Genomic DNA, 11,221 nt, shown 5'->3' on the forward strand with positions numbered 1-11,221 from the left:
GGAGCAGAAGGGGGCAGCCCAAAGACAAGGAGCTCTGCTTTGTGCTGTTTCTGGATTCCTCAGCTCTTAGGGCAAGCCTGTTCACATTATCTAAATCTGACTCAGTATCTTTTAACAAAGAAGAATAACCTAGAGCAGCAACAAGGTCTCCAAAGTGAGGGGCTTTTCCTTCCTGTTTTAATGACCCAAAAATCTACTTTCTTCTACAGCAGCAGTAATGTCTGTTGGGCCACATGAAAGTGCAAATTGTGGATCAAATCTTTAGCTGGTTAAAATTGAACTGCTTTTTTTCATTTTCAGGGGGTTGAAATATTTGACAGTCAATCTGCCTGTCCTGTGGGACAGCAGAAATGATTTTGCAGAGAGGCATCTGTGTTCTCCTGACACCCTCAAACCCACACCCACAAAGGCAAGTCCTCAGCCAGCTACACACTCAGCTTTTAACTCCATCCCTCCCTCTTGATGCAGGGTGTGTAAGCAGAGTCTGGGGTCACCCCTGTGTGCTGTGGTGGAAGATTTTTCTAGAGGCAGGTGGTATTTGGGTGGGTGCATCCTGATGTGGGGAGCACAAAGCCAAACACCTTTGGCAAGCTCATTCTCAGGTCAAAGAGAGGCCAGGAATTTCAATTTAAGGTCATATTTTATAACTGGATTCTGAGTATTTTTCATGCAGAATAGGGGATAAAACTTTCCTTCTCAGACAGCCTTTCCTCCAAGATCCCTGTGCCTGAACTCAAACAGTGGGAGCAGCATCCCTCACCTCTCCTTTGGTGTGTGCCTGAACAGCTGGGAGGGAACAAAGAGGCAGCAAACAACAACCACAAACACAACAAAACCAAACAAAACAAAACCACCTGGACACAAGGAAACACTTCTCTGCCTGTGAGGGTGGCCAGGCTCCCACACAGGTTGAGTGCCACCCCAAACCCAGCTGGGGACAGCCCTGGGCAGACTTGCTCTGCCTCTGGTGCTCGAGCAGGGCACTGGACAAGTTCAAGTTGATTTCCAGAGGTCCCTTCCACCCTCAGCATTTCCATGCTCTAAGGAAATGAACATGTCAAGGTTTATGCCTCTCTCACACTTTGCAGCACACCTCGTTTCTAATTCATGGGTCTTTAGCTAAACCACCTTGAAACAGCCTCTGGATCCCTCCCATGAGGACACATCCTGCTCCAGGTGCCTTTCAGGTCTGAAATTACTTTGAAAACACCACCCAGAAAGATATGGGCAAAGATGCCTCTATAAACCACCAGGGTAAAACCCAAACCAATTCCTGAGGTGATTATTTAAAGTATTTACCTATAAATTACAGAGGGAATGGCAGTTTGAGAGGCTGCCTCCAATTAGAAAAACCCAAATATGCAAAACAACTCTTGGGGGGGAGCGTCAGGATTCATTGAATTGGCACCAACAAATAACTGCAATTGATATTTCTCATGCAGAACTGGTGCTTTTTATATTGCAAACAATTGCTCCTGCTGCAATCTACTGGTTTTCTGCCCCTAATTTAACAAGGCTTTGGGTCAGAGCTAAAGGTGTTTCTAACACAGGAAAGCAGAAGTGCTTGGATGTCTTTGGCAAGGCAGTTTTACAGGTTCAGCTCTCTATTAAGAGATTCACAGGATTTCAGGTCTCTGTGGCTCCTCCCCTGCAGACCCCCCCTTTTCCTACCAAGCACAGAATCAGGATGTGACATTTTCATTTCCAAGATGCCTCAGCCTTCACAGATGGGAGACCACAGACAATAAGGCAGAATTTGTGAAAGTTCCAAGAACAAGCTAGTGGCAGGGGGGGGAAAGGACTCCTAGCTTCCCTAAGAAATCCACCAGCCCTTGCTGAAACTGCCCCTCCTTTCTGTCGAGAACAGCCCTTCCTTTTGTCAGCTGCTCACCTGCATCCCTCCCTGGCACCCCCGGATCCAGGTGTGCTGGTTGCTGTCCCCAGGATGGGGGAAGAGATGAATTGGACTCCATGTTCTTAGAAGGCTGATTTATTATTATATTATATTATATTATAGTATATCCTAGTATATCCTGATTATATCCTATTATATTATATTATATTAGATCCTATTATGATTATATCATATTATATTAGTATTGATATTGATGATTATAATTATTTATATTATAGATAGTATTATATAGATTATTATATTATATGATATTATATTATATTATATTATATTATATTCATTATTTATATTATATTATATTATATCCTATTCTATCCTATTCTATTATATTGTACCCTATTATATTATATTATATCCTATTCTATTATATTGTACCCTATTATATTATATTATATCCTATTCTATCCTATCCTATTAATTATCTATACTAAAACTATCCTAAAAGAATAGAAAGAATTACATCAGAAGGCTTGACAAGAAGGATAAGGAAAGCTCCTGACTGACTCCTCAGAGTCTGACACAGCTGATGGTGGTTGGTTATTAAATTAAACAGTTCACATGGAACCAATCAAACAATCACTTACCACCTTCTAAAGCAGCAGGTAATGATTGGTTTTATTTCTTTTCTGAGGCTTCTCAGGAGAAAAAATCCTGGTGAAGGGATTTTTCATGAATATCCCAGTAGCTCCAAGCCCCCCTCCCAGAGTGTTCTGCACAGAGCCCGGGGAGTTCTCCTGGCTGAGATCCCTGGGGAGGGCCTGGCAGGAGAGGAGGGGTCACTGTCAGCTCTGGGTGTGTTGGGGCAGGTGTCCCACAGGTTTGTGAGGCATCAGCCCTGCTCCCCCAGCAGCAGGGACAGAGATTTTCTGTGGCACTGTGGGACAGCTCTGATCTGCTGCTGTCCAAGCCCAGCTGCAGCGCCTGCCACGGGCTGATGCCTTTCCATGCTTTGATTTCAGAGCCTTTCCCCCTGACCCCTCTTTCTCTGTGCAACATTTCCTGTTTAATTTTGTCTCCTTAGCTTCTGCTGATTTCTCTTTCTCAGCTGTTTCCCTGGCAGCACAGAAATTCTTTGGAATCTTTCTGGAGCTTTGTTCACTTGCCAAACACTTTGCACAGTTTGGACTAGCAGGGAGAAAGCAAAGCTTTCTACCTAAAAAAAATATTAAAAGTTTTACTTTTAAAAATGGTTTATTTGCATCAGCCAGTGACAGTACCCTGGGGTTTGGCTGTGATGTGCTGAGTGCACAGCACCCTCTTGTGCCCTCAGAACTGGGCAGCCACAACTGCTCTGCTCCTCTCTGGTGAGCTGCTAACAGCTTTGCCATATTCCTACACTTTGCCTGTCTCTGCTCCTCTCTGGTGAGCTGTTAACAGCTTTACCATATTCCTTCACTTTGCCTGTCTCTGCTCCTCTCTGGTGAGCTGTTAACAGCTTTGCCATATTCCTACACTTTGTCTCTGCTCCTCTCTGGTGAGCTGTTAACAGCTTTACCATATTCCTACACTTTGCCTGTCTCTGCCCCTCTCTGGTGAGCTGTTAACAGCTTTACCATATTCCTACACTTTGCCTGTCTCTGCCCCTCTCTGGTGAGCTGTTAACAGCTTTGCCATATTCCTTCACTTTGCCTGTCTCTGCCCTCTCTGGTGAGCTGTTAACAGCTTTACCATATTCCTTCACTTTGCCTGTCTCTGCTCCTCTCTGGTGAGCTGTTAACAGCTTTACCATATTCCTACAGTGTGTCTGTCTCTGCCCCTCTCTGGTGAGCTGTTAACAGCTTTGCCATATTCCTACACTTTGTCTCTGCTCCTCTCTGGTGAGCTGTTAACGTCCTATCCACACTTGCTGTCTCTCCCTCTGGGACTTCCTACACTTTGCCTGTCTTGCTCCTACTACTTGTCTTTGCACTGTCTCTGCTCCTCTTGGTGAGCTGTTAACAGCTTTACCATATTCCTACACTTTGCCTGTCTGCTCCTCTCTGGTGAGCTGTTAACAGCTTTGCCATATTCCTACACTTTGCCTGTCTGCCCCTCTCTGGTGAGCTGCTAACAGCTTTGCCATATTCCTACACTTTGCCTGTCTCTGCTCCTCTCTGGTGAGCTGTTAACAGCTTTGCCATATTCCTACAGTGTGTCTGTCTCTGCCCCTCTCTGGTGAGCTGTTAACAGCTTTACCATATTCCTACAGTGTGTCTGTCTCTGCCCCTCTCTGGTGAGCTGTTAACAGCTTTGCCATATTCCTTCACTTTGCCTGTCTCTGCTCCTCTCTGGTGAGCTGTTAACAGCTTTGCCATATTCCTACAGTGTGTCTGTCCCTCAGGTTCCTTTCTTCCTCTTCCTATTAAAGAAACTCCAATCAGAACTAAAAGACATAAAGCAGGGGGTGTTCTTTTGGACTTAACTGTGGTGAAACACAAGATTGCACCAGTGAGTAGTCTCAGGAATAAAGGGTTTTTATAATCTGTGCCTCTTCAGTGCTCCCAAGAAAAGGCCCACAGCTTTTCCAGCTTCTTTCATCCTTCTAATGCTACATTTTAGTTCATACAGGTTTGGAAAAACACCAACTTCCCACCTGGGAATTGATGCCCAACAAAACCCCCAAATATTCTTCCTCCACAAAGGTGGGATCCCACATTGATGAGATTTTGACTGACTGATTTATCTGGGGTTCTGCCTTCCAGGCTCCCCCAAAGGGACAGGAGGTTTTGGAAACGTGCTTGTCCATCAGGTAACAATTCCAGTTCTAACTGCAGAGGATTCTGGTTTGAATCCCTCTGTGGAGAGCAAAGAAGGAAGATCAGCTCTCTCCACACCTCCCAGCAGCAGGAGCTGGATCACCACAACAGTAGGCAGGCTTTGGGCTCAAAACAGAGATAAGGATTTCCATTCTTTGATTTTTTATTCAGGATACTACCAGGAGAAACCTTGACAATAAAGGCAGTGACAAGGCACACTGGTCCTGGATCCTCAGTGTGCTTGCAGTACTGAAAGGAACAAAGAGAAAAGACATTTGCTCCTGACAGAGCTTCCATCTTCCAGTGCTCCTCTTGAAAGTGCTCAAAACTTCCCCAAATAATATTCTTTTAGTTTTAATTTTAAAATTTTCTGAAGGTCTTTTAGTCTGCTCTGGTAAGAGAATTTCACAAAGCCATTCTGTGAAATGTCTTCTGTATTTATTAAAGTTATATGTGGTACAAGCTGTTCACAACAGGAGTTAAAAACAGGCTGAATACTCTAAATCTTTGCTGTAATGCAGAGAACACAACCCCAAGACAGTCATTAGTTCTCCCTTCTCTTCTCCCTTATTGAGTGCTGCTGCCTCACTCCATGGACTTAAATATGCAGAAAGCAAGTTTGTGTCAGTGGGAATTGCAGGCATCAGCTGAGAGGCAGAAATAATGGAAATAATTATTACACCCTTCTCTGCTGCCCTTTACCATAAAGATACTTTATAAAAAATATAATTGTGTTCTTAAAAGATCAGTAAGTAAAGGAGTTAAAAAGAAAGAGCAATCCCTGTGAAGGATTCAGATCTCAGCCAGGAAATCCTTCCTTAAAGAGACTTGCACTGAAAGCTGCCCATCCTCATGCACAATTTTCAGCAGCTAGTTGAGCATATTTTTCCATGAAGGAAGTTTTTATTCCAGGCTCATGCTTCATTGAGTTAGGGCACATGTCACAGCCAGGCTGCAGTGCCAGGTGCACAGGAGGATGGCAAAGGGATTTATTTCCTCCTCATTATCAAGGTGGGCCTGAGTGACCAACACCACCTCAAACAGTTCAGCAAGCCCTGAAACCAAGGGCTCAGCAGCATCTCTGAACAGAAATCCCGTTTTTATTCAGCTCTTTACCAGTCTGGCTTCAGTGTTGGGGTTTTTTTCTCTTGAGAAAAATTTCCCCCTGCTCTGAAATGATGGCAAAGGGTTTTCCTCCTCATTTTCAGACAGCACAAAGTGTCCTGGGCACTACTGCTCGGGCCTCAGTGACCAGCAGTATCTTCATCAATTCAGCAAGCACTGAAACCAAGGGCTAAGCAGCATCTCTAACAGAAATCATGTTCTTATTCAGCTCTTTACTATTTTGGCTTCTGTGTTGGTTTTTTGGTTTGTTTTTTTTCTTGAGAAAAATTTTTCCCCTGCTCTGGGCAGTTTTATGAATGCAGCCAAGGGATGCCTCTGGGCAGTTTTCTCTCTGATCTTACATCTAAAAAGGACTGAAAAAGCAAAAGTTTTAACATGTATGAGATGACAGAGACTGTGAGCTGAAGCTTTGTGTTACACCTGCCCAGCCCCTCTCTGCTGCTGCTGCTGCTGCACTGCTGGGAGGGAAATTGCATCAAAACTCATCAGCGTGGCAGCAGCAATGATTGGATTTGAAAGCTTCAGACTCTGCAGTTCAGCAGCCAAATGAGACCAGCCCAAACACATCCAAAGGCTTCCATCATCTCTCCAGCCAGCCTGTCTAACACAGACATGTGGTCACTCCCTCCCTGCAAAGCATTTACAGCCACTAAATGCAGCCACAAGAGATGGAGGAGTGGGAATTGTATTCCCTTTCCCCCTCAGGAATGAATTTGTACCCAGCTGCTGCAGTGTAGTCTCCTTGCCCTCCATGTAGTTTATGAACTGGTCCACAATTACCAGAGCTTTAAGCAAATTAAGGCAATTAAAAGTCCTAAAATCCTGGCAGAGATATGCTCATGTTTATCCCCTGCCACTGACATATGCAATGAAATGAAAGGTGGCATCAGGATTCCCCTCAAATCACAGAATTCTCTTGGATGGAAAAGACCTTTGAGGTTATATTTATTTGGTCAGATTTACCAGTGGGTCTGTCAAGATCTGGAAAACCTCATGGAGACCAGAGATCCAAGATCTTCCAAAAGCTCAACAGTTTTTACAATAAAAATTCTGTAAGAAATCCAACACAGGAATTATTGAGGAAAAGTTCTGAAAGTCAGAGGCTTTAAAGCAGCAGCTGGAGCTGAACACGATGTTCATTTCTGAAACTTGTTTCCACCTGCACCTTCTCCAACCTCTCACCTTTCAGTGAAGCTGAAGGGAGAAGGAAGTTTGAGCAAATTCTCAGTGCCCCAAGACACCACAGCCCTTAATCCAGCTCTGATGCAAGGTTTAATAGATTGGATTTTTTAACCCATGATTGCCATCATAAGCCTGGTCTGTTTGCTTCAAAAGACAGGAAAGTAAAAACTCTTGGGAATTGCTTTCCTTGTGCTCCTTGTCCCCAGCCCTGCTGGAGGGAACAGCTGCTGAACACCCCCAGAGCTGAGCAGAGGGCAGAGCACCCCTAAGGAGAATGTTCCAGGGACAGGAGGCAAGCTCTCCTTTGCTGTAAGGAAGGAAAAACTGAAATTATCCTGAAATATCTGCAAACCAACTTTGAATTTCCCCAGGAGAAAGTGTATAGGTTTAATTTAAATCAGTGAATTTTCTCAGGAGGAAGTGTATAGGTTTAATTTGTGCACCCTAGAAAACCTTTTGGGGAGTTTGCTCTGTTCTAAGGAGCAGCAAATGGATTTACAGCAATCAAAGCACTTGACTAATGTTTATAAAAACCCCACATGAGAACTGAGTATAAACCTTCCAGATCATCAGGTGTGCATGGTACACCAGAGACTGCAAAAAACCACAAAACCCCCAAAAACACAAACCAACCCTTCAACAACTAAAAGAGCCCCAAAACAAACTGAAAAAGAACTCAAATTAATCTCTGATTAACACTGCAACATTGATGGGCTGAATTTTTGGCCAAAAAGGGTGGTACACTTGAGAGGATTTTATGCAAATTAACACCAAAAATACACCAAGCAAGAAAAGTTCCATTTACAAAGGCACTGATTTAATTGGAGGTGAAGGTCTTTTAATGCCTCCTCAGTCTGCTCTGGTAAGGGAATTTCACAAAGCCATTCTGTGAAATGTCTTCTGTGTTTATTAAAGTTATATGTGGTACAAACTGTTCACAACAGGAGTTAAAAACAGGCTGGATCCTCTAAATCTTTGCTGTAATGCAGAGAACACAACCCCAAGACAGTCATTAGTTCTCCCTTCTCTTCTCCCTTATTGAGTGCTGCTGCCTCACTCCATGGACTTAAATATGCAGAAAGCAAGTTTGTGTCAGTGGGAATTGCAGGCATCAGCTGAGAGGCAGAAATAATGGAAATAATTATTACACCCTTCTCTGCTGCCCTTTACCATAAAGATACTTTATAAAAAATATAATTGTGTTCTTAAAAGATCAGCCTACTTACAAAATAGGACTTGCAAACTGCCGTGTAAAGTGCATCTCACACTCATTAAATTATGTACACCCTTCCTAGAAGTGCACAATTCCATATTTTACAGGTTAATTCTGGACAAACAGATTTATGCAAAAAAAATTACTGCACAAAAACTGCATCCATCTCTGCACTGGAACCAGAGAGCATTCTGGAATACAAAGGCACAACTGCAGGCAAGAGGAGGAACATGAGATTTTGCTCCATGTTCAAATGGAAGTGGCAGGATGAGGGTGTGCAAGTGTGTGTTTGTGTCTATGTGGCCATGGGCCCTCACACTTGAACTTCAGAGCTGCTTCTGTGGACAGATCTGTCACCCTTTGTAGTCCCATACTGCATAAATCAAATTCCCACTCTGAAGTTAAGAATTCCCAGGTTCATGAAGAACAGATCCAAAGAAAACAGAGACAGAGATCCTTGAACCAATGGGATGAAATCCTGTGGTGCAAAGGGCTTGTTTCTACCTTTGAAGTATAAAGCAAATGTTGAAAACACTCCCTGCACTTTACTGTGTGCAAAAGAATGTCTTCAAGATGCCAAAAGCTGTTATGGTTACATATAGAAGGTTTATACCATATCTATATGGTTATTTGTACAACTGAGGCATCCACAGTCCTGTTCATGGGAGGTGATCCCCCTTGGTCACTTATCTTCACTCCAAAGGGATCTTCCTGCCACTCTTGTGCCAAGAATGACACAGGAACAGGCAGGAGTCAGGACTGTAGAAAGAGCAAAGAAGGCTTAATTCAAGACAACCAGACAGTTTTTATAGAGTGATACAATGCATTCTGTTTGATTGGCTCAAAAACACCAAAACCACAAAAACACCTTTTGTGGTGGTCCCAGCTGTGGGTGTCTCTGGCTCTGGACTGAAGGCACTCAGACAGTAGTTCATGCTCACACTCAGGTGTTTATTATTCCTTATCAGTCAAACAGCCTCACTGCTGGGAGTTCAGCAGCTTTTCATTGCAAGGCACAAAATGCCCAACAATCCCTTGGTCCAAGGGCTTGTGAGACTGAACTGTCCAATGAAGAGCTGACACCTGCATTATTTTCCCTTTTAACCCCAGAACTGATCCCACAGAGCTGCAGTGCAGACTTTTCTGCCCAATTCCAAAATGCCACCCAAACCCATGGAGGAGGAGGAAGAAGCAGCATGAAGAAGAAACCCAGGACAGCACCCTGTGCCCTCCACCTTGCTGCCATCCACAACATCCTAAAAACCCCAAACCCTCAATTTCTCACCCAGTGACACACCTGCACTGCTCTCTAGAATCTATTGCACACTTTTGTGGGTTCCAGTCTCTCCTGAAGTCTGGGAAACTTTCTCCATGGATGAGGGTCAGAGTCAGTGCTGCCCTGGGGGTCAGGGCACCCCAGAGCAGACACAGAAATATTCCTGGGCCCTGGGTTTGCACAACATTTCTCATACACCATCCTTGAGAAGAGCAGTGAGACAAAGCAGGAAAACACCACCTGCAGATTGTTTATCCCTCACAAGTTACCACATCCTTACAACTCCCTGAAAATTCTCACAAGCCGCTGCGAGAAAGGCTCGCCGTTTCTCTCTCTCTGTCCCATGGCACCCCCATCTTTCCATCCTCTTAAAAGTTTCTCTGGCTGTGCAGAAGTTGAGTGTCCCTCAGGGGAGGCAGCAGACTTTGACTTGATGCCTTGTGACATCTCCCTGGCCCTGTTAATAAGCTGGCTGAGATGTCAGCTGGGATCTCGTCAGCGAGCTCAGTGGGGCCGAGCAGCCACGCGGAGCCCTCCGTGCTGCCTCTGGAGCTGCTTTCCACAAACCAACGCTAATTATTGCACCGAGCACTTTCATAATTGCCTCAGACACCACTCACTGACTGGCAACACACTGGGGGGACTTCTCTGGTACTCGGGGATGTAAAAAACAACCTCCCAAATTTTACTGCAGTCCCGCTCGCAGTGGTGCGAGCTGCTCCAACACAGGGCTTGAGTGATTTCAGCATTTATTACAATGAGAGAAAGGCCCATCAGGGGGTACTGAAATGATTTCAGCATTTATTACAATGAGAGAAAGGCCCATCAGGGGGTACTGAAGTGATTTCAGCATTTATTACAATGAGAGAAAGGCCCAGCAAGGGGCACTGAAGTGATTTCAGCATTTATTACAATAAGAGAAAGGCCCAAATCAGGGGGTACTGAAGTGATTTCATAATTTATTACAATAAGAGAAAGGCCCAAATCAGGGGGTACTGAAGTGATTTCAGCATTTATTACAATAAGAGAAAGGCCCAAATCAGGGGGTACTGAAGTGATTTCATAATTTATTACAATAAGAGAAAGGCCCAAATCAGGGGGTACTGAAGTGATTTCATAATTTATTACAATAAGAGAAAGGCCCAAGCAGGGCCCGGGCCGGGCAGGAGCTGCAGCGCCGGCGCTGGGGCTGCTCAGCAGCGCTGGCCCCGCTGGCCCAGGGGAACGGCGCAGCTTCCCTGGCTCAGGTGCCCCTTCTGATCCTGTTCTGTGTCCCTGGCATTGGTTTCTCTTTGGATCCTTCATTTACAGAAGGTTTTAGGCGCTGGATTGGCCATGACAGCTCTGTCCAGGCTGGCTCGTTTGCTTGGTGTGCACTTTGCTGAGGTGTAAAGTTGAGTACAGAATTTCTTATAACCTCCCTTTTAACCCCTTCTACTGTGGCCACATTTCCCTTCACAGAGAAAAGCAAGGCACAACTCTTCCCAAGAATATTCTCATCTCATTTTCTGTGCCTGTGTTTGTGCCAAAGTAGAATGCAATGTGGAGATTGTTTCCCCACAGTGATGGGGTTTTGTTTCCTTGACTCTCAGGGCCAGGTGTGTGTGTGTGGGTTTGTGTGTGTGTGTGTGTGTGTGTGTGTGTGTGTGTGTCAGGACTGTCACTGACAGTCACGAGATTCAGAGCAGTGTGTGCAGAGTTGAGTGCTTGGCAGATTCAGTTTAGATGTAATATTATATAGTGTAATATAATATAGAATACTATAGTATAATTAA

The sequence above is a fragment of the Serinus canaria genome, chromosome 21 (genome assembly GCF_022539315.1).
Source record: "Serinus canaria isolate serCan28SL12 chromosome 21, serCan2020, whole genome shotgun sequence".
Lineage (NCBI taxonomy): Eukaryota > Metazoa > Chordata > Aves > Passeriformes > Fringillidae > Serinus > Serinus canaria.